Source organism: Canis lupus, chromosome 4 (genome assembly GCF_048164855.1).
Source record: "Canis lupus baileyi chromosome 4, mCanLup2.hap1, whole genome shotgun sequence".
Lineage (NCBI taxonomy): Eukaryota > Metazoa > Chordata > Mammalia > Carnivora > Canidae > Canis > Canis lupus.
Window position 1 is genome coordinate 68,707,320 of NC_132841.1, and position 24,594 is coordinate 68,731,913.

The 24,594-nt window shown below is 38.3% G+C and overlaps 1 long non-coding RNA gene across 1 annotated transcript; it reads left to right on the forward strand.

Annotated features, from left to right (window-relative positions):
- The first annotated feature begins 9,671 nt into the window (after positions 1-9,671).
- Positions 9,672-15,772, forward strand: LOC140632596 (uncharacterized). The gene is made up of 2 exons (XR_012030204.1): positions 9,672-10,224; positions 15,162-15,772. It is a non-coding gene; the product is annotated as an uncharacterized lncRNA (long non-coding RNA).
- The last annotated feature ends 8,822 nt before the right edge of the window (positions 15,773-24,594 follow it).

Sequence of the window (24,594 nt, forward strand, 5' to 3'; positions counted from 1 at the left end):
AATAAATTAGGAGTTGGGAAGATGTAAAAATGGCTTTAAAAAACAAAGATATTGCATTTTGCAATGAGTTAGAAAACTATCTACTAATTTGCATTGTACATTACTAAATTGATTGTCTAGAATATCCTTGCCACTTTATTGATTAAAACTTAAGCATCTTTGGGGCTCCTGGGTGGCTCAATTGGTTGAGTGACCAGTTTGGGTCATGATTTCAGGGTTGTGAGATTGAGCCTTGTGTTGTCTCAGGCTCCTCCATGGTCAGCAGAGAGTCTGCTTGAGATTCTTTCTCTCATTCTCCCTCTGCCCCTCCCCACCCCCAACGCATGCATGTACACACACACTCTCTCTCTTTTCTCAAATAAATAAATCTTTTTTTTTTAAAGATTTTATTTATGTATTCATGAGACACACAGAGAGAAAGGCAGAGACACAGGCAGAGAGAGGAGAAGCAGGCTCCATGCAGGGAGCCCAATGTGGGACTCGATCCTGGGACTCCAGGATCACACCCTGGGCCAAAGGCAGATGCTCAACCACTGAGCCACCCAGGCGTCCCTCAAATAAATAAATCTTAAAAAAAAAATACCTAAAGCATCTTTATAAGCTTTCACTGGTAAGACAATTGATTTTAAAATCACCTATATTAAATCTTGGAATAATGCTATGTTTGCTTATATTAAGACAAATAGTAAGTATGAACCTATTAAGACAAACTTTGCTTTGCTAACAAATTATTCTAGAACTGTAGTGCTGTTTCTAATTCCTGTCTTAGTTTTGATCCTAAATCTGGTGGGCAAGTTTGAGATTTGAGATGAGAGAATATTCTTTTTGTGGAAGTATTTCTTCTTTTTCACAGAAGGCAAGGGCACTATAGATGGCTGTTTTTCACAAAACCTGACTAGGGCTTCTTGAGTGCTCCTATGACAAATTGACTCTCCAGAGAAATTTGGATTTCTTATATGTAGTTCCAGTGAGTGCACTCATCCAGGTTAGACTATATGTCTTGGCTTAGGGTTCAGAATACATGGACATTATACTCAGATAGCAAGAATGGTGTAGATTTTTACCAATTTTCATCTGGAAAGCTTAGTTCAAATTGGCTGAAATGGGAAAACTGTCATAAAGGGAAAAGTGGCTTAAAGAATACTGGAGCATGTTTAAAATGGACACAACAAATAGTAGCTGAGCCACATCTAGGATCCAGTCTGTTAAAATGCAGATCGAACTAGAGAAAAATCGTTGTAAAGAGCAATTCTCAATATGTAAGAAACTCAAAAATCAGTCATCCTGCAGAATGCACAGGTTGAAAAATAATTTAAAATATCCATGAGTGTGCTGGATTGTATATTCATCTCAAAAACGGACTCATAGAAACAGGTGATGAAAGGTAATAAGAGGGCAGCCTGGGTGGCTCAGTGGTTTAGCACCGCCTTCAGCCCAGGGCCTGATCCTGGAGACCGGGGATCGAGTCCCACGTCGGGCTCCCTGCATGGAGCCTGCTTCTCCCTCCCTCTCTCTCTCTCTCTCTCTCTCTGTGTCTCATGAATAAATAAATAAAAGCTTAAAAGAAAAAGAAAGAAAGAAAGAAAGAAAGAAAGAAAGAAAGAAAGAAAGAAAGGCAATAAGAAGGCAAAGTGTTTGAGCTGCATATAGTGAGGCAGCTTCTTTGCAGACCGTCAAAGGACAACAGTAGGGCATGGTATAACTGCCTTGATGCAAAGCTATCTCATGAGATAGGTGCAGAGAGAAAAGTGAAGTAGTGTCTTGAGAGAGTTCAAGGGAGCATTTGTCGTCCTTCAGCCTTCCTTTCCCCTTGGTTTGATGATTTTTAAAAAAATATTTTATTTATTTATTCATGAAAGACGCAGGTAGAGAGAGAGGCAGAGACACAGGCAGAGGGAGAAGCAGGCTCCACGCAGGGAGCCGGACGTGGGACTCGATCCCGGGTCTCCAGGATCGCACCCTGGGCTGATGGCAGTGCTAAACCGCTGAGCAACCCGGGCTGCCCTGGTTTGATGATTTTAAGGAGTGTGGAGTGTTGACTAGGGTGCCCTGCAAATTCACTTCTAACCAGAATCTCAAAATGTGACCTTATCTAGAAATGTGGCCTTTGTGGGTATAATTAGTTAAGGATTTCAAGACGAAATCATCCTGGATTTAAGACGAGCCCTAAATCCAATGGCTGGTATCCTCATCAGGAGGAGCATGGACACAGACATGGGGAAGATGGTCATATGAAGACAAGGACAGAGACTGGAGTTATGATGCTGCATACCAAGGAATACCAGAAGCTACCAGAAGCTGGAAGGGTCAAGGAAATATCCTCCTCTAGAGACTTCAGAGCAAGAGTGGCCCTGTTCACACTTCTGATTTCAGATTTCTGGCCTCCAGCACTGGGAGGGAAAAGATTTCTGCATTTTTGTAACCACCAAGTTTGTAGTAATCTGCTACAGCAGCTCTTAGAAACTAATACAAAGAGGGAGCAACTCTGTAAAGCTGTCTGAGATAGTGGAAATCCCCATGAAGCTACTGCATCTGGCTACCTATAGGTGGACTTTCTGAATCATTGAAAACACTTTATTTGTTAGTAGAGAGGGACCAAGAGCTGATAACCACTTCATCTGTGGGTGAATCTAACTAAATGAAAATCTCATTATGTACAATCACATTTAAAAAAAATTACATCTGTGTGGGGAGTGGTATATGGGAAAGCAATATGTAAATTGTGTATCAATTCTCCAACTGACATCTGGCATATAGGAAAACTTTTGTAGAATTTTAAAAATAGGGGATATGTTCCACATGTCCTAAGAGTTAAGTGGAGGATAATTCTGGGACTGGGGTAATAGGAATGGCGAATAGCAGCTAGGGCAGCTTGAAAGTAAGGTGAAGGAACCCAATACGAGTATTGAGGAACGTATGTAAACTGTCTAACAAAATGCCTAAAATATAAATATGACAGGTGTTTAATAATGTAAATTCCCATCCTGATTCCCTTTTCATATTGCTAATCATTATTCAACCCTTCAGAATTATGTATTTTGTGTATGAAATGCTTTTGGAGCTATGCCCCATTAATTCAATGTCAGGGCAAGGTCATATCTACACAAACCAAACCCCAGTAGAAAGTTTAATCTTCACTTGTTTTTTTATCTCATTGAGAAAGATACAAATACATATTTCATGGCAACTATTTTAAATTCTCCTATATACTTCTATTCCCCTTTATTCCCAAACTGGAGGTCTCTACTTGTTCTACCTCAAAGAATTTTGTCATCCATGCTATGCAGTTCCTGTCATCTTTGTTCTAAGACCAAATCTTGTCTATGCCATCTGTGGCCCTGTGACGTGTTCCTGATACTTGGATGCAATCAGGCCAGGGGATGGGGCAGGTATAGTGCTTCCTTCTGTGTGATTTTCCCAAGAAACTACATATGGGAGAAGTTTCATCCTTTTTCTCCTTGAGGAAGAGAGAAAGAGGAAAGAAATAATCAGGCAAAACATATCAGAGAAAGACTGCAAATCTCTCCACATCAAATAATTTTATTCAATTATATGCAATCTAATAAAACTATCTATATTTGACTTTCCTGAGCAGCACATTTTTCTTCCCATCTCATGCCATTTAAGTGAATATGGAACCTTCATTTGAAACCTATCAGCAAAAATACCTGATTGTGCGTGGTAGGTGCCATGTGCTTGGATGGAGAAACAAAACTAAGATGAAAAACTTGCCTAGAAAAGTATTGCCAAGAGAAAAATGATATGTTGCTACATTTCCCTCTGCCCTAAAATGCCATTGTTTTGGTTATACCAAACCAACTCTTACTGATTCTTTAAGCCCCCTGCCATATTGCATCTCTGCTGTGAACTCTCTTCTGTCTCCCCCAGGGATAATCTATCATTGTGACCACACATAAGTTATTACACAGTTATTTCTACATGGATGCTTTGTAAACTATTAGTGTATCTGCCCCTGGAAGACTATTGGTCTCTTAGGGGTGAGGACTTTTATCCTTAGAGTCAATCACATATACAGTAAGCATTCTCTAATAATTGAATACAGTAAGTTGTTTTTATACTCAGTTTCTCTACACTTTTCCATGCACTTTCAACCATTTATAATGAAGGCAATTGGGGATACCTGACTTGTATAATGGTACTATCTTAACTACTGATTATAGGTTTTGTCTTCAATGGGTTTTGACATGTAACCTTTGATCAAATAGTATGATGGAGGAAGGATCCTTTGTGTGGCTATTTAATTCCATAATTCAAATGAATGACCTTCATTATTTTAGAAGGAATACTGTAGTATCTGTTATTCATAAATGAGTGGCTTCTCGGGAGACAAGAGGAGTTCAGAGATGAGGAGGTTTTGAGGCTTTGAATTCAGTAAAAGATCATGAGAGCTAACTTGAAATATGGCTGTTGGAAAAAGGTCAATATCCTCTGGTCCCTTTACACTCGGGCCTCCATCTTTTTCTTCTCAAGGACTACCCCCTCATCTAGACTTGAACCAGTCATTTTGGACCAAGAACTTATTTTGCTTGGTCCTTCAAAGCTTTATTTTTTGTTTTTTTTTTTTTTTTTAACCTCAGAGGCTAACTCTGTGAATTACGTGACTAAAACTGCCAAGACTTTTGCCCTAGAAAACCGGGAGGCACAGGAGGACTGTACCATAGAGCAGTGACAGGAATGGTGAAACTTCTCTTTGTGAACCTGACAGAATGAAAAGAAGTAAACTTAGGGACAAGAAAACCATCTTCAGGATGCACAGAAAACTGGAAAAAAGTGAGAACTGTAGAAGAATGTCCTGCTTATTGCTGGCCAAAATGTCAGTTTGCTATTACTATATGCAGTGTGGACATGACTTAGTCTCTTATTGGAAAAGTTGTGAATTTGCTTCTAAGACAACCTACAAAGAAGCTACTAAAGAATAAAAGTTTCTAAATTATCTGCCACTGTATTACTAATGTGGTTGAGGGTTATCCATTGGCATGCAGAATTGAGTGGTCCAAAGTACTGGCCTCAGAGGTACACACCCCAACTATTGCCAGCGCAGTTAGTCTACAAATGTGTTCTCTCACCTAGAATGATAATAATGGGTTGTTTAAGTTTTGATGTTCTCCAGGTGGAAGAATAAAAGTGCAGCTGCTATATTACCGTCATAATAATAATGGCAATTATTGTTTCTGTTAATGGCAAGGATCTCAGAAAGCTAAAAGAACTTGAAAAGTGAAATTTAGTGGAAGCTGAAATTGCCAGAAGAAAAATTAAGCACATTATTATTTATCTCCCCTTTAATCCTCCTCTGGAGGGAACAGAGGGACAGAAATTTCAGGTCAAACCTTTTTATCAACAGTAGTTACACAGAAAGTGCATCATACGACTTCTCTTCCTTTCCCTTGAGCTAAAAATCAGGGTGAAACTGTTTTTGGACATTTTATCCCTTCAAAGAACCAGAACCTCTATTGCCTACTAAGAACGTTCAGAATCCACAGCTTTGCAAAAGAGATTAGCTTAAAAGAAAACATTATTATCTGGTTTTACAGAGACTTTCAGCCTTGCTTCAAGTCATGTGGTTTTCCCCCCTAAAAAAAAAAAGAATAAACACAAAGAATAGAAAAGCAGATATTTAGAAGGTCAAATGCATCACTAAACACAGAATATGTGAACTTTCAGTCTAACTTTCTTATTTCCCCAAGGATCCTCTGTTAGCTTATGGTATTGCCAGTGGGACATCCATTGAAAGGGAGTTTTGGAGCTGATGAGGATAACATGAGGGATACAATGGGGCATATTGTGGAGGAAGCTATTCTTGTCTGAGAGGCCAGAAAAAGCTTCCTCCATGAAATAATAAGAAAGAAGAAACCTGAATGATGAGTAGGAGTTAATGTTCCAAGTGAGGGAACACGATGTATGACATTCCTAGGCAAAGAAACTGAGAGAAAAGCAATTTGGGCAGAATGCATGGAATGTGAGGGAGAAAGGGGAGGGGACAGTTAGGGAGGTAAGCAGGCTTTGAAGGGGCCCAGAAGGTATTCTGAGGTTTTGGACTTTATTCTGTAGTAATAGAAAATGACTGAAGAAAAATTATGATCAGATTAGCATTTTGAAAAGATCCACCCAACTTCATAATTGATCCAGCTGGTGATCATGGATGAATGCCCAAACATTGGATGGAAGGTCAATGGAGACAGGATAGTAGCATGGTGCCAGGGATCACCTGACAAATCATTTTGTAATAGGAAAGAGAAACATATATGATTACAATGAAGAAAGCATAGAGCTGTCAGTCAACATCTTAACCAAGTGCTAAAATTTAGCATCTCGAATTAAGGAAATAAGGCAACAGATTCAGAATAATGCAACTATCTTGAACTTAAAAATTCAATGTAATAAAGAAATGGCTGGGGACAATTCTAAACTAAGATGTAAAAGATATAACAATGTAATGCAATGAATTAATCCAAGTAGAACCCTGACTGAGGGTGGAGGGAGCAGCCACAGAAACATCTGTGGGACAATTGGGTAATTGGAGATATGGACTGGCTATTTTAGAATATTATAAAATTATTAATTTGTTTGATATGATATTGCGATTATACAAGACATTCTCCATATTCTTAAGATGTGTGGATTGAACTCATAGGGATGCAGTGTCGTGTTATTTACAACTTACTTTCAAATAGCATAAATAAAATGTGAATATTTTATATATATTCATTAAACTATTATATAAAAAGAGTGAAATAAAGCAAATATAGTACAATGCTAACAATTGTGGAATATAAGTGGAAAGAATATGCTATTTGTTCATTATAAAACTTCTTTGAAAGTTTTTATAATTAAGAGTTGGTATTAGGATTAAATATTATGGGATAAAAAGGAATAAAGAAAGCAAGAGTGAATGTGGCAGTCAGTGAGGTTATTGCAGTAGTTCAGGTAAGACCAGGAGCATAAACTATGGGAGGAGTGGAAGAGATAACTTGGATCACTTTTTAGATAATAGAATGGATTAAACAGAATGGATTAGAGGTGACTGTTTTGAATAGTGCCTGGCACCTAGTAGGCACTTAATTGTTTCAGTGCATAAAAGGATGAATGTGTAACATGAAATTCAAGAAGAGGGAGACATACGCTTTATGGATTTTTTTACTTAGCCAACTGGGTGCATAATAAGACCATTAATTAAAATAAAAAACAAGAGAAAGATCACGTTTTGGGAGGAAAATGATATGAGCATAAGGTTTCTAACAGATCATCAAAGTAGAGACTTCAGGTTGTCTTTAATATATAAAGCTCAGGAGCAAATGATTTCAGAATTATTGGCCAATAAAATAATTGAATCAGAAAAATGGTCCAGGAAGAGTTTATATAATGAAAGCTAAAGGGAAAGTGGTCCAGGATAAAGCCCTGAGGCACTTTAACCTTTAATGTATGGGCAGAGATGGGTGGCTAACCAAAAATGTTGAGATTGAATGACTTAAGAAGTTGGAGAAAAACCAAGAGAAAGTGGCAATAAGGAAGTCAATATTTTAAGAGTGAAGTATTTGAACAGTATCATATATTATTGAAAGATCAGGCAAGATGCAGTTGAAAAGTGAATATAAAAACCTAGAAGACTTTAGTTGTTGGCCTAAGAGCAATTTTGGAGGAGTGGTAGCCTACATTGGATTGCAAAGTTGAGTGCGGGGAGATGATATGAGAAGAGAGAATTAATTTGAAGAGGTGGAGACTAGGAGCAGGAGGAAAATTGTTTTGAAAGGTGGGAGACATTGAACACCTATAAATGCAAATTGGAAAGTAAAGTTGTGAAGCAAAATTGTAGTTATAGAAGAGGGCGAGAATACCTGATAGCACAAAGTCTTTAAGAAGATTGGAGGTGGTGGGATCCAAAGCAGAGATAGCTAAAGTAGGTCCCATTACCTAACCATGATGGGCTTCCAGTTTTTATTGGTGAAATGAAGGACATTGACTGAAAGATTTCCAGGATTCTCTTATAGCACTATCAAACGATGCCTTTTGGTGTCTGGAGGAAGGGGAGAGACTTGGAGTGTGGATCCTATTAGGGTATCAGGAGGGTAAACAGGCAACAGGACACCATCAGACTTCAGGGTCAGGACTGATAGTCCTGGTGGCTGTGTTCATGAGGATGTCACCTGTGAGGAGATGAAATGAATGAATGGATACCCGTGAAAATCTCTCTAAACCATAAAGTGGTGGCTCTTGGTATTACTCCCACCTAAGTCAGAACAAGAGGAAATAGAAATTGTTTATTTTGCGGTTTTACCCATGGCTAGTCTCACAACTGCCAACTTTAGAGTCACTTTGAAGATATTTTTTTCAGCTGGCAACTGAACTTAAAATAGTTTTCTTGGAACACTGGGGTGGCTCAGTCAGTTAAGCATCGGGCTCTTGATTTCGGCTCAGGTCGTGATTTCAGGGTTGTGAGACTGAGGCTCCATGTTGGGCTCCATGCTCAGTGGGGAGTCTGCTTGAGATTCTCTCTCTCCTCCTCCTCCCCCCTGCCCCTCCCCCTACTTGAGTATACACACTTTCTCTCTAAAAATCAATAAATAAATCTTAAAAAATAAAATCATTTTCTTACGGTTGTTTTTATATGCCACTATAGTAAAAGAACTTAATCCTACCAAATGTGTGTTTTTTTTTTTAAATTCTGTAATGACTGTCCCTGATACAAGGATATTGGAGAGAAGGAAGACTTAGAGTAGGAAAATAGTGAAAAGAGGGACTGGGGACCAAGATGTGAACATGAATCAGTGCAATGGAAAGGCAACAGGCTGTGAGACAGGAAATGATAAGCACTGATATTGGTTGTGACTCCTATAGGGTTCTAGAGTCCATTTTATTAATGTTAACATGAATCACAACAATAATAATGACCATTTACTGAGCACTTACTCTGTCACAGGCACCATGCAGACTATTCATTATCTCATGTAATTCTCAAAACAATACCATGGGGTACTATTATTATTCCTGTGTGGGTTTTTTTTTTTTTTGTGGTGGTGGTAAAATATGTATCACATAGAATTTATCATTTTAAGCATTTTTTTGAAGATTTTATTTATTCATAGAGACCTAGAGAGAGGGGCAGAGACACAGGCAGAGGGAGAAGCAGGCTCCATACAGGAAGCCTGATGTGGGACTCGATACAGAGTCTCCAGGATCACACCCAAGGTTGCAGGCAGCGCTAAACCACTGCGCCACCGGGGCTGCCCTTTTTTAAACATTTTTAAGTAGTATTAAGTACGTGGACATTGTTGTGCAACCTTCCATCTCCAGAATTTTTTCATGATCCCAAACTAAAACTTTGTACCCACTAAACAGTAATTCCACTTTCTCCCTCTTCTGTTTTATTCCCATTTTGAAGATGAGGCAGCTAAGGCTTAAAGAAAGAAACAAACATTTCCCAAGGGCAGAGAACTAATATGTGTCCTTAATTTTAGAGTCTAGAATTTATGGGTCTTGAAGAGTTTCATTTCAAGTGAATATGGAATTCTAGGCAGAATTGCCAGTGTATGCCTTAAGTTCCTGGATCCATTGGAATAAGAAGGATTGTGCTAAGAATACAAGTAAGTCTGAGTTCTGGAATACCACAGGCCCTTTTAGAACAGTTAACATTCTACTCTTAGAATCCTGGCTGAAGAGTTTCCTACTCTTGGTCAATTCTTTGGGCCTCTAGGAGTCTCTCCTTACCAAGGAATAGGGCCTTTTGAGGACAACCAGAAAGCTTTCTTGAGTTATCTTTCAGACAAGAATGGTCAGCTATAGAAGAATCTAGTAAAGTATATCCCATTTTATCCCAAACTATGAACTCCTTGAGAAATTAGTGATTTCTTCAATAATACCCTGACCAGCCCTTTTTTGGGGGCAGATTACCTGAGAATTTTTTTAAAAACTGAAAAACAGTACTGCTTTTCCTTGTGATTTTATTTGCTTCTTTTGCTTTTTATGCCTTTCTTTTTCCTGCCTCTTAACCTCTCTCTGTAAAGTCAAGCTTACCTGCAAACTATACATACATTGGTCGGCAGTGCACTTTAATATGTTGCTTGGATACAGATGTTTGGAACTATAGGAACACAATTTATACCTGATTCTGTTACTAAGGAAACCTGGGCAACTTCGAAATTTTCCTTCAGGAATCATGACCATAAACTGCCAAGAAATCTATTAAGAGTTTTGGAGGACGAAAAATATGTAAGACATGATTTAATTGTATTTCTACACTGGCAAGTTAATATTTATAAGTGTCTGTAGCCTTTTTCTGCCTGTGGTATAAATATTGCTACATGAGTCCTTTTCAGTAAGTTTGATCAAATTATATGTGGGGGTGGCCAGGGTTTAAATATAAACACAAATTACACTTGTAAAACATTTCCTAAAACAGACTATAAATGAAAGCATTGGTGCTTTAAGGGACATCACTTTCAGGATTTTAATTCTATAAGCCTTTCCTTCACAATCAGAGCATGGGATTTTGTAGGAGAAATGCTTTCCTTATGTCAACCCTACTGGAAAATCATCTCCAGGAAAAACAAACAAGAAGTTAATTTGCAGACTCTATTTTGTTTCTCCAGCTACAAGGAAACATTATGCCTGAGATTTCCTTCCATCCAAACCCTGATAGGTTTCCTTAATATCATTGAGGCTAAGCAAGAGGAAAGTTTAGTACAGCAAGAAGGACTCTGCTGCCCTAGGCTAGCTGATAGAGTCTTTTAACATGTATATGTAATTGTGTGCTGAAACAGAGGTCTTCGTGAGAGCGAGAATGTTCTCTTCCAGACTGTGTGTTCGACAAGGCTGCGTGTTCTTGTTATAGCTCTAGTCATCTTCTAAAAACTGTTGCAGCCCAACTGTAGGAAGTACCGTGTCTCTGAACACAGAGCCCAAACAGTGCTAAAAAGGGAAATGGAACATATGGTAATAAACTCTCTAAAGCTCGGATGCCTGGCTGTAATCAGCAACCAGGGCGAGAGAGGCATTGGCAAACACGAACTCTGCCCCTTGGGCCTCATTAACAAGGCCAACTGTGCCACTGCAGAGGAAAACAGTATCACATACTTGAGGGAGATCACAGTCTGTCAGGGCAAATCCTAGATTTCCCCTTGGCTGGAAGGACCATTAACTGGAAAAAAAAGGAAGCTTCCACAAGAAGCTGGAAGGAAACCACTGCCCAAGTGGCCTCTTGCCATTAGTGTCTCTATTTATTTGGAAATAATGATGATGAGCTTTGGAAAGTCTATTTCTGTCAAATGATGTATGTAAAGCACTGAATGTAAAGAGTCAGATTTGCTCTTTGGCTACTCCCAGCTCGGACATAATGGAGGTGGGAGGTCATCCTTCGCGTCAGTTTTCCCATAGGTGGAATAAGGAGGGCTCGTGTCTGGCCTCAGTATTCTCTAGTATCCTCCTATATCCCCCTAAGATCCTCCTGCATGCAAGGGACATTTTTTCTGCAGGGGTGAGAAGATCAATGGGTGATTTTTTTTTTCCAGTGGGTGATTTTATGAGCACTACCAAGACCATGTGTCTATATTTCCTTCTCAATTTCAAAAGGCTTATTTTTGGACAAGTAGTTCTGAGGCACACATATGTCTCTATATACTATGTACATTGTACTACTTCCTATTCTCTTCCTTTTTCTCTCTTTCCTCTTCCTCTTCCTCCTAATTTATTGTTGCTAATGATAAATTTTCCAAAGTCTTGGTACTATGCGCTAAAGATAGACATCAAAATAAGAAAAGGTTCCAGATTCAGTAATATCCCTGGTTCTACCGACTGATTCAGTCACAGTGGGCTCTGGTTACTCATTCACCATCATAGTTACTTACCTATTTGTATGGAGGTTTTTTGTTTTTTTTTTTAAGATTTATTTATTTATTTATGATAGAGAGAGAGAGTGAGAGAGAGAGAGAGAGAGAGAGAGAGAGAGAGAGAGAGAGAGGAGGGAGAAGCAGGCTCCATGCCGGGAGCCGGACGCGGGACTTGATCCCGGGACTCCAGGGTCACGCCCTGGGCCAAAGGCAGGCGCTAAACCGCGGAGCCACCCAGGGATCCCCCGGGTTTTTTTTTTTTTTTTTTTTTAAGTATTTACCTTGTAGTTCATGACTGCATCTTACTTCTTTGTCGGTACAAATGCACTTTATTTGGCAGCTTTCCTTTGAAAATAATAATCATTATTATTCAGCAGTTATCCCTTATTCTGTGCTTATTAAGCTCTTAAATATAGCATCACAATTAATCATTGAAACAAGTCTTTGGTATGAGTATCATTATCTTCATTTTATAGATGAGGAGACAGAGGCTGCTAGAAACTAAGTCACAGAGGTAGTGAGTGATCGTCTGGATTCATAGACAACTGCCTGACTTCAAGATTTGTGGCCATTTCATTATATCAGACTACCTTTCAAAGTGTTTAGAAATATTTTTAAGATCTTACAAGATCTTAATTTGCCTGGATTGTGAGAGGACAACTGAAGCTCTTTTGAGAGCTATAAGTTAATGCTGTAAGTATGCCAACTAGTATAGATATTGGCAGCCATAATGTTTATAGTGAAGTATCGAGTTGAGAATGAGAAAGTGGTTGAGAAGTCAAGAGAGTCTTGGATTCTACCCTCATTTCCACAGGTAATAAAGTCTAAGATTTTGAGCAAGTCACTAACCTATTTGCCCTCCTATTCCTACTCTATAAATTCATTAGTGATCTTTTTATGGACTGATTCTATGACTGCTTTAAAGAAGTAAAAACCTTCCATTAATCTGTGGTGTGGAGAAGTTAACTAAGATCTGTATAATATTTTATATTTCCTAAAGCCCCTTAAAGCTTCATTGCATCTTTTAATGACCCAGATGTGTTCTAGAATATATCTATGCCCACACTGAATGGCTTTGCTATGTTTCTCATGTGGGACTGGAGGTTGAATGGTGAGAAAAGGAACAGAGGCCATGATTGAAAATACCTCTAGACCCCAACTTTGGACCTCAAGGTCATGATGCCATTCTATTGAAGTATCTTAGATCATCAACCTGGAGGAAAAACAGTCTAAGGATGGGGTAAAATCTGGGGTAAGTGCTTGAATTTCAGCTCTACCTCACATACCCACACACGTATACTTCTAGCCATTTCCTATCCCATTTCTTGACAGAATGAGGCATATGATCACCAGTGCTATTGATGCCTTGGAGAACAGTTGGTCTTGTTGGAGAGCATGTGTTGGTAGATGCATCTTCTCTTGTTGAGAGAGCTACTCCAGGCAAAGTTGGAGAGAACACACTACACTGTCCCAAACTGGGACTGGTCCCACATGGGGCCTGTTGTGGGTGCTTTGTGGATTTTTCCCTCCCAAAGCCCATGGTAGTCCTTTTCCTTAGAGGGGATAAAGATGAGCCTCCTGCCACCACCTACTGAAGAACCACACATTCTTCCTTCTCTGTGAATATTTGGGCTAGTCTGCTTCAGACTAGCCCAAATATTCTTATCTTATAAGTTAGAGGAGTCTTATTCTAATAACAATGCAAAATCTTTTATGGTAGGTCTGTAAATTTGGTCTCTCACCCTTCGGAAATTCTCACAATGAACAGTTATAAAAATTGCCAAACTTTATAATGAATACCTATACATTGAATAAATGAATAAATTCTTGTGTCATGAGAAAACACTAATTCCTCCATTTTTCCTCTGGATATTTTCTCAAACCACTTAGCTTTTTGTTCAGTTTTCTGCTCACACTACAACAGATCAGTTTTGCGGTAACACCTGCCCAGGTGAGATGTGGAGCAGGGGAGGTTTATTCTCACTTGTATCGGCTCATATGGTCAACTACTCACTGGAAATTTCCATATAGTTCAGATGTATCTGAAACACACATCTGAAACTTAGTATGTTCGTTGAGCTCTTGATTTTCCCTCCAGCACCAGTTATTTTCATATTCCACATATCTAAGTTATGGGCAACTGTCTTCTTTTAATTACTAGAGCCAAATATCTTGTGTCATCTTTGATGTCTCTCTTTCTTTCACACCCCATGACCAGTCTGTCAGCAAATTTTGTTAGTTCCACCTTCAAAAAGTATACAGAAACTAACCACTTCTCATCATCTTCACTGTCAATCCACCATCATCTCTCACCAGGATTATTTCAATAGCCTTTTAAGCTGGAACCTTGCTTCTACTCTACCCTGCTCCCCTATGGTCTATTTCCAACAGTGGCCATAGAGTCTTGTTAAGATATAAGTCAGATCATGTTATCTTCTGATCAAAATCTTCCAGGGAATTCCTGTATCACTTGGGACAAAAACCAAAGTCTATATATCATCTGCCTCCTTTATTTACTTTTCAGAACTCATCTCCTACCACATCACCCCTTGTTCATTCTTCTCCAGCCACACTGGCCTCCTTAGTGTTCTTTGAACATGTCTGGTATATTCCACAGAACCTTTGCATATGTTCTTGTCCAACCATCCACAGTCTGGCCCCTTCATCTTCAGGTCTTTATGCAAATATTTCCTTTCAGTGAGACTTACTTAGGCTACTCTATGTAATACTGTATCTGACCTCTGTTCTCCACCTACATATACATCATATTGAGCCTTCCTGCTTCATTTTTCTCATAGCATCTGTTTTGGTTGAATTGTGTTCCAAAACACATCTACTGAATGTGCTAACCCCTTATGCCTATGAATGTGACCTTATTTAGAATAGTGTCTTTGTCCATTTAATCGAGTTAAGATGAAGTCATTAGGGAAGCCTGTAACCCAATATGACTTGTGTCTTTATAAGAAGAGGAAAACATTATAGGAAGACAGAGACAGAGAGAATGCTAAGTGATGACAGAGGCAAAGATTGGAGCAACACGACTATAAGCCAAGGAAGTCAAGTATTGACATTCACCACCAGAAGTTAGAAACAGGCAGGGAAGGATTCTACCCAGAGTTCTAGAGGGAGCATGGACCTGCCAGCACTTTGATTTCAGACTTCTAGACTCCGGATTATGAGAGAATGAGTTTCTGTTGTTCTAAGCCAGCTAGTTGTAGTAGATTTTTATGGCAGCCCTGGCAAACTAATAGAGTACATATCATGCCATATAATACATATTTTGCATGTTTGTTGTGTTTATCACCTGTCTCTCTAATACAGTAATGTTAACTCCATGGAGGACACACCAGTTCTGGTTCTCTTCCATGCTGCCCTGATCTCTGCTGGGTTCCACCCAGTTTGACTTCTGCCTAGGATTAATTGGTCCTAATGCTTCTGAATGAACCTGCAGAGGAATTTCATGAAGATAAGAACTGAGCTCAAAGAAAGAAGTGGAAATTCTATCTTCTAAGGATAGTAGAAGAATAATTTGGAATTGGATAAAATTTGGAGACTACAATATAGGAAGTCATCCATTTGGACTCCAAGATAATGCTGACCATGTGCCCAGACCACAAAATGAAAAAGGTTAGGCAAGTGCCTACGTATTAGATGAAGAAAGTGCTGATGGATTGATTGGGCACAGAAGGACACATACACAGAAAATTCCTGACAGTTATGAAGATACTTTGTCAAAAATTTACTTGTTTTGGGGATGCCTGGGTGGCTCAGTGGTTGAACGTCTGCCTTTGGCTCAGGGCATGATCCCGCGGTCCCGGGATCCAGTTGCACATTGGACTCCCTGCATGGAGCCTGCTTCTCCCTCTGCCTCTGTCTCTGCCTCTCTCTCTCTATGTCTCTCATAAATAAGTAAATAAAATCTTTTTTAAAAATTTACTTGTTTTTAATTTCTTCTCAGTATTGGTTTTAATAGCTTTTAATTTTTTCATAGCAATGAAAGTGTCTAACACTTTGCCCCAAAGGAAAATGTATTATCTTTGTAACACAATAGGATATGTATTATTGAATTCTGAAGCTAAACATGTTAGAAGAGCAATGCATGATGTACAAAGCATTCTCTAGAATGCTTTAGAGCATTTCAAATAACACCAAAAAGAAATGTCTATCCAGAGGATGCCCTATTCCTTATTCCTGGTTTGTAAATACAAACAGAAAGTTATAAAGGGGAGAAAATAAAAAAAAACTGAAAAATGAAGTGAGAACTCAGGGAAAAATGTAGTACAAAGTTTGGGGGAACAGACTATGGAGTGAGAGCTGGGTCTGAGTTCTGGTTCCAAGACTGATAGCTGTGGATAGTCACTAATAAAGAGTTGTTGTAAATTAATTACAGATCGAAAATACTTAGCTCAGTCCTCAGAAAGTGATACCCATTATTGTTACCTCTCCTGATGCAATTCTGCTCTGTAGGTGAGATTTATTTTAACCTCTTATAAAAGAACATTAAGAGAGAGAGAGACTTGGCTTACAGATGTAGAGCTGCTCAGGATCTCCTTTCAGGCAATGATCTGAATGTGCTTGTTGACAGTAACTATGATTGGGAGAAAGGAATCATGCACAGCCTTCCTCATTAACTACTGTATCACTTCCCATCATTATCCTTTTCATCTTACTTGAGATAAATATGTAATCTAATGATCCTTTCACTTAAATGGCTCCTTTGATGATGGGATTTTCAAAGTGCTTTTCAGCCATTCTTTAATTAGGCAAGTCCATCCATTTTTCTAGAGCTTGCTGAGACACTTGAAGAACTTCAGGGAAGAGGAAATTCCCCCTCATTTTGCAGAGGAAACAGAGAGACAGCTTCACAGATTTCAAAATATATCATGTAGGGGAGGGAAAGGCTATTCTAGGAGTTAATCTTATTACTGTTTCCTTATTAATGTTTATTTGCAAGTTCCCTTGAAAAGCCTTCACCATGTGGATGAATTGACCACAGTCTGTCACATGACAATTACAACTTCCTGGAAACTGCGCCTCCCTATTTTATCTTCCTCTTAAGGCTTGGTATCATGGATTCTGATTTCCCAGCATTACTTTTACCTCTCTGATTTCATACCATGGCTAAGTAATTACCCAGCTGAGGGTTCAATTTTCCCTGTAACTACGTGGGACTGGCTATTAAATAACTGAATTTAAAACTACTCAGCTAAAGGAAAACACGAGCTTGCAGATGATCCAGGAACTTTACTGGACCTGAGCTGTGACTGGTAATCTGACCAGGGAGTTTGGCTGTCAACAAATGAAGCATGTTTTAATTAAGAAATTGTGTTAGATCATTACAGGGAGTAAAGAGATCATGGGCTAGATGCTTAAGAAGATTCTCCTGCCATGAGACCCTTATCAGAATCTGACCTTTGCCATTCTGGAAGATGATAAGAAAAAAAATGTACTATGTTCCTTGGTTTGCACAATGGTCAAGAAAATAATCAGATTTTTTGAAATTGCAGTAAAAGCACCCTTCTTCAGAATTATTTTGAAAGAAGTGTGAGATTATCACTGTGCTCTATCCAAGGACTCCACACCCTAAGATTGTGTGGCAAGCTCCTCACTTTGCTTAGATCTATCTACTCAAATATCTCCTGTTTTATCTTTCTTTGTGGAACACATCACAACCTTCTTATTACATTTTATATTTGTATGGTTATTTATTATCTTAGTGCCTGTACAGGAACGTGAATTCTATGACAGCACAGACTTGAGATGGTCACCACTCCATTGCCAGTCAATAATTGTTGAATGAAAATTGAAAGACTCGAAAGAGGTGGTGGAGAGATGAGTAAGATGCATCATATACAATAATGAAGTGGATACAACTAGCTGGTCTGGGAGCTATTAGGCCTAGTCTGAAAAAATTTCTATGAAAACCTAACTCTTCTTGTAAGAGCCTAGTTTCTGTCACTATGATACTGAGTAGGAAGAATTATAATCACAAATAATCTTAAGACACTCTTGAATTTTAGCCAATAGTTTAACCTCTCTGCCAGACTGACCTACCTCCTATTTTCTGCATCCTTTGTCCTCACCCCAGGCAAGAGAGAGAAGAGTTGAGCTAGGGAAAAACATCAGAGAGTAAGAGAAGGTTGGATACTGGATATGTTGGAGGTGGTAGGAATTTGGCATGAATGGTAGGTGTTGAGGCTTTCTCTCTCAGGTGACTGGTGACAACAGTAGGATACGTGGGCAACTAGATTACTCTCCTGTTTCTCCCTAGCTCTCCCCTTCCTCCCTCATTGCTAAGCCTTATTTGAACTTTCCTCCTTTGCTTCCTTCCTTATTAGTATCTTTCTTTTCATCCTGCCTTCATGACTGGGCAGCAGAGACCCAAGCTTCCTCTGTGAGAAGTCAAGGTATAAGATTTGGAACTAAATAACAGGGACACCAAAATAATATCTGTTCTTTTAGCTATTGGCTGACCTGTCCAGACTCTGGGGAAAGGGTTAGGTATAAATCATTTGTTTATCTAGTTTGACTTTTATCCAGGGTGTGTTAAGGGTAGAATAATTCTTAAAAAAACTTTAACAAGTCTACTTATGCTCTTCACTGTGTGTCTGCTTTGAATAAATTTATTGTCTACTTTAGTGACTTTAGTGAAAAATATCAGATGATGATGGTGGTGGTGAGAGCTACCATTTTTCAACATGAATGTTTCAGGTCTTGTACTAAGTGCTACATTTGCCTTATTTATTTAATATTCTCAATCAAGGTAGGCATTAATATTAGATCCATTTTACAAATAAGGAAATTAAAAAAAATAAAAAAATAAAATAAATTAAAAAAACAAATAAGGAAATTAAAATTAGGATAAGAAATTTGCTCAAAGCCAATAGTTAGTAAAAAGCAAAGTCTGTGGTTCAACATTTGTAATACATCACATTAATAGAATGGAGTATAAAAAACAAATTATTTCAATTGGTGCAGAAAAAGCATTTGAAAAATTCAATACCCTTTCATGATAGAAACACTCAGCAAACTAGGAATGAAGGAAACAACTTGAAAATATTGGCAAGTATGTAGAGAAACTGGAACACATGTAAGTCATTGGTGGGGATATAAAAGGGTAAAGCTACTATGGAAAACCATACATCAGTTCCTCAAAAAATTATAAATTGAATTAACCTTTGATCCACCAATCCGAATTCTGGGCTTACACAAAAGAATTGAAAGCAATGTCCCAAAGAGCTGTTTGCATACCCACATTTATAGTGGTACTATTCACAATAGACAAAAGATAGGAAGCAACCCAAACGTCCATCAATGGGTGAATGAATAAACAAAATCTCATATATACAGATAGTATAATATTATTCAGCCTTAAAAAGAAAGGATGATCTGACACATGGTATAACATAGATGAACCTTAAGGAGATTATTCTTAAGTAAAATAAGCTAGTCACAAAAGAACAAGTACTGTAGGATTCCACTTTTATGAGGTACCCATATTAGTCCAATTTAAAAAAAAACCACAAAGTAAGTAGTTTACAGGCACTGGGGGAAGGGAGAATGAGGAGTTAATATTTAATGGGTATATAATTTCAGTTTGGGAAGATGAAAAAAGTTCTGGAGATGGATTTATCATGACTTGCACAGTAATGTGAATGTACTTAATGTCACAGAACTATGTACTTACAAATGGTTAAAACATTTAGTTTTAAGCTATGTAAATTTCATCACTTTTACTTATTTAAAAAAAAATTAGGACTTACACCTAAATTTGTTTTAAAAAATGCCTTGAGAACCCGACATGTCCAGAGCACTTGGGAGAATTACAAAGGAGCGACTCTGCTGTTAAGCCCATGGATTTCCAGTGGCAGCCTTCTGTGTTTTGGTCCAAGATGCCTGACCAACGTGATACAGAAGCCAGTATGATTAAGACTTCCATTTCACAGTCAGAAGGCCTGATTTTAAGTCCTATAGCACATGTGTGAGATTGTGCCCTCTGTTTTTTTTTTTTTAATTTTTATTTATTTATGATAGTCACACACACAGAGAGAGAGAGAGAGAGAGAGAGAGGCAGAGACACAGGCAGAGGGAGAAGCAGGCTCCATGCACCGGGAGCCCGATGTGGGATTCGATCCTGGGTCTCCAGGATCGCGCCCTGGGCCAAAGGCAGGCACTAAACCACTGCGCCACCCAGGGATCCCTGTGCCCTCTGTTAATCTGGTACCATCCTTCTCATGCCCTGACATGAGTGGTAATTTCAGAAACTTGCCCGGAAAAGCATACTTCTTCTGGGGCAAGTATCAGTTGCACTGCTTATTTGGACTTCATTTGGGTATGATCTGTACCATAAACTTATGAGTGACGCTTTGAGGCAACAGCTCTGCACTAACACCTTATGCCCTGGCACTTAAACAAACCTTGTTGACCAATTTAGTAGGTAATGGGGCGGATGTAGATGTGGTACAGTCTAGCCTTTCAAAGTCTAGACTTAGCAATATGTGGTAATTCTCAGTAGGGTATTGTGAAAGAGTTTTTTATCAATCTGCTTAACAGAAACTAAATATCTAACACCATCTTCAGCCTCTGCTTTAATGACTTCAGTCACCAATATGGAAAAAAGGCATCCAGATATTAGGACATTAGGAAAATTAAAATTTATTCAGTGCATGGAGAGGACCATATACACAACTCCAAATTATGGCCCTCTATACTATTTGTTGGCTGTGTGACATTAAGTAAGTTATGTAATTTTCTTGCAGCTCAGTTTCTTCATCTAAGGTGGGTTTTATAGTAGTATCTACTGCACAGGGTGGTGGTGAGGATCGAATGACATGATCCTAAATGGCCTTTCTATTTCTATTCTTGTTCTCTTAAAACTATTTCAGTACAGCAGTTGTAGTTACAGGCATACTTTCAGGTCAGACTATGTCACATCTTGGCTTGATACTAGAATGGCTTGCCATTTTGCTCAGAGTGGAAACCAAAGTCTGCAAAGTGGCCTACAGGGCCATATGTGACCTGGCCCTTCTAATTTCTCTGCTATCCACTTTTACTATTTTCCCCTTTCTCCTTGTTAGCAGCATGTTAGGGATATTCCTGCCGGGAGGCCTTTTGGGGGCTCCTTATCTATGGGACATTCTTTACCCATAGAGCTTATTCTTGCTTTAAAACTTTATTACATGTCACCTTTCAGTGAGGCCTAGACTAACTACTGTAGTCAAAATATAATGCTGCCTCCCTGGCATTATCTGTCCCCTTTGCCTATTAGGATCTTTTGTTGGCACCTATCATCTTCTAATACACTAAGTGATAAACCTATGGATTGTGTATTTGTCTGTAGCCACTAGTAGAATTTAAGAAAATGAGGACAGGGATGTTGATCTATTTTTTCACTATTGAATCCCCAGTGCCTAGAACAGTGCCTGGTACATGGTAGTCATTTAATAGCTTTGAATGAATAAGTGGTTCCATATAAAGCACTTAGCACAGCTACTGATACATAGTAAGTGCTTAATATATAGTAGCTATTTTAAGGACTATAGGTGTCAAATTTGAGACCAGGTGTGGTGCTTTATACTTCTGTTGCAATGGATTTGAGGAAAGCAAATTTATCAAACACAGATCTAGGAAAAGTCCCATGATGCCAAGGTCCTGAGCATATTTTGTCCTATTCCCTAAATTTAGGAAACTAGGGCATTTTTTTTCTTTTTAAAGATTTATTTATTTATTCATGAGAGACACAGAGGCATAGACACAGGCAGAGGGAGAAGCAGGCTCCATGCAGGGAGCCCAACGTGGGACTCGACCCCCGGACCCCGGGATCACGACCTGAGCCAAAGGCAGGCACTCAACCGCTGAGCCACCCAGGTGTCCCCTAGGGCATGTTTTTGAATGTTGTATAATTTTAAAAAAGCAAGGATTTCATAAAGTATATTATTACTACCAGGCAACCAAATTCTTGGAAAGAAACTTAATATATTTTTACATTAATCTCTTAAAGAGCAACTTTTGGTTAACTGTATGACTTTGGGCAAGTCATTAATGTCACTGACCCTCAGTGTCATGTCTGTTAGTGTCAGGTGACTGGGGATTGATGTCCTACCAGACTGGGATGCAGTTCTGGGGGTGGTCCCTCCAGGACCATAAATTGTACCATCCAGTATTTTCATGGGGTAAGAAGGCTGAAGGTTTTCATTCATATCCACTCTTGATGGGACTAATACTAAGAAAATAAATTAATATTCAGCACTAGGTAAGGTGTAACTACCAAGCCATACTTTGTTTGAGTTCAAATTAGCCTAAGAAATTGGCTGTCTGTAAACTTGTTGCTATGGTTTTGTGCTTCACCTTTTGTTAGTTCTTTCTCTCCATGTTTTTTCTCCCTTGGTCCTCCTCTCTCTTCTCATTCTTCCTTCCTAAGATGTTATCTTTCTTCTCTGTGGCTGCTCTGCTTTTTGGGGACTTTGATGCCTACTCCCAAGATGAGGAAGTCTGCATCATTATCTAGCACTAAAGATTTTCCTAAACACAATAAAATAATAAGAACATTATGAATAATTTTATGCAAAGAACATACATGACAACTTACATGAAATAGAAAAATTCTTTAAAAGCACAACTTGTCAAAACTGACACAAAAGAGAAGATTGGAATAAGGTTTATATCTGCCAAAGAAATTGAAGTCATAATCAAAATCCTTCCCATGAGGAAAAATCTAGGCCTAAATGGCTTCACTAGTTCATTCCTCCAAAATTTCAGGAAATAATACCATTTTTTTTCACATATTCTTTCAGAAAATAAAGAAAGAGAACTCACACAATTCATTTTGTGAGGTCAGTACAACCTTGAAACTGAAACATGACAAGGATATTATAGCGGAAAAAATTACATACCTTTATCTATCATGAACATAGAATTCCTAAACACAGTATTAGCAAATAGAGTGCAATATAGGAATGACATAATACTCTGTGACCAAGTAAAGTTTATTTCAGGAATACAATAACAGTTTAATATTTAAAAACTAGTTAAAATAATTTTAAAAGTAACTTTAAAACAGAGAAAATCATAGTGTCATCTCAATAGATACAAAAAAGGCATGTGACAAAATTTAATCCCATTCATGACTAACACAAAACAATGGCGAGAAAATTAAGAATAGAAGAGAGCTTTCTTTTTCTTTTTCTTTTTTTAGAGAAAATCTTTTTTTATTTTTAATTTTATTTATTTGACAGAGAAAGAGAGCACTCATGAGCACAAGCAGGGGGAGCTGCAGTGGAAGAGGAAGAAGCAGGCTCCCTACTGAAAAGGGAGCCTGATGTAGGGTTCTATCCCAGGACCATGATTCAAGCTGAAAGCAGATGCTTAACCGACTGAGCCACCCAGGCACCCCAGAAGAGAACTTTCTTAATGTGACAAAAGGCATCTACAAAATTCTACAGCTGATACCATATTTAATGGTGTAATATTGAACTCTTTTCCATTAAATTTGGGAATGTCCAATGATACCATGTATATTCAACATACTTTTGAAGGTTAAAGTCAGAAGGAAAAAGAAATCAAATCATGAAAATATTATATAATAAAAGGAATAAAATTGTCTCTATTTACAAATGATATAATTATACAAGAAATTCAAAAGAAGTTATAAGCTACTAGAATTAAGTTATTTAGTAAATCTGCTGAATGGGAAAATCCATATATAAAAAGTACTTTATTTCTACATAGGCAAAAATAAAACAATAAAAAGAGGAAAGTAATACCATTTGAAACAGCACCTAGGGACACCTGAGTGGCTTAGTGGTTGAGCTTCTGCTTTTGGCTCAGGGCAAGATCCCGGAGTCCTGGGATCCAGTCCCAAGTCGGGCTCCCTGCATGGAGCCTGCTTCTCTCTCTGCCTGTGTCTCTGTCTCTGTCACTCTCTCTCGTGTGTCTCTCATGAATAAATAAATAAAAATCTTTAAATACATAGTATCTGTGGGTTAAATTTAACAAAAGATTTATAGGATGTCTATAATTAAAACTACAAAATGTTGCTAAAAGAAAGAATACTTACATGGGGAAATATATCAAGTTTGTGGATTGGAGGACTCAATATTTTTAAGATATTATTTTTCCTAAATTGATCTATAAATTCAATCTGACCCCAATCAAAATTCTAGCAGGATTTTGTGTAGAAATTGACAAATTGATTCCAAAATTTTTGTGGAAATGAAAGGACCTAAAAAAGCTTAGATAATGTTGAAGAAGAACAAAGCTGGAGGGCTTATACTACCAGACCTCCAGACTTAGTATAAAGCTCTAGTAATTAAGACAGTGTGCTATTATGCAAGGAGAGACAAATAGACCAACTGGACAGAATTATGAGTCCAGAAATAGACTCACACGTATAGAGTCTCTTGATTTATTATAAAGGTGCCACTGCAGTTCAGTGGGAGAAAGTTGGTTTTGCATTAAACTGTGCTATAGCATTAAGTATTCATATGAAAAAAAATGAACCTCTTATATTACAGCATACAATGAAATTAATTTGAGATGGAATATAGATCTCAATGTACAAGATAGAAAAATAAAGCTTCAAGAAGAAAACAGAAGATACATTTATTTATTTTTATTTTTTTATAAATTTATTTTTTATTGGTGTTCAATTTGCCAACATACAGAATAACACCCAGTGCTCATCCCATCAAGTGCCCCCCTCAGTGCCCGTCACCCAGTCACCCCCACCCCCCACCCACCTCCCTTTCTACCACCC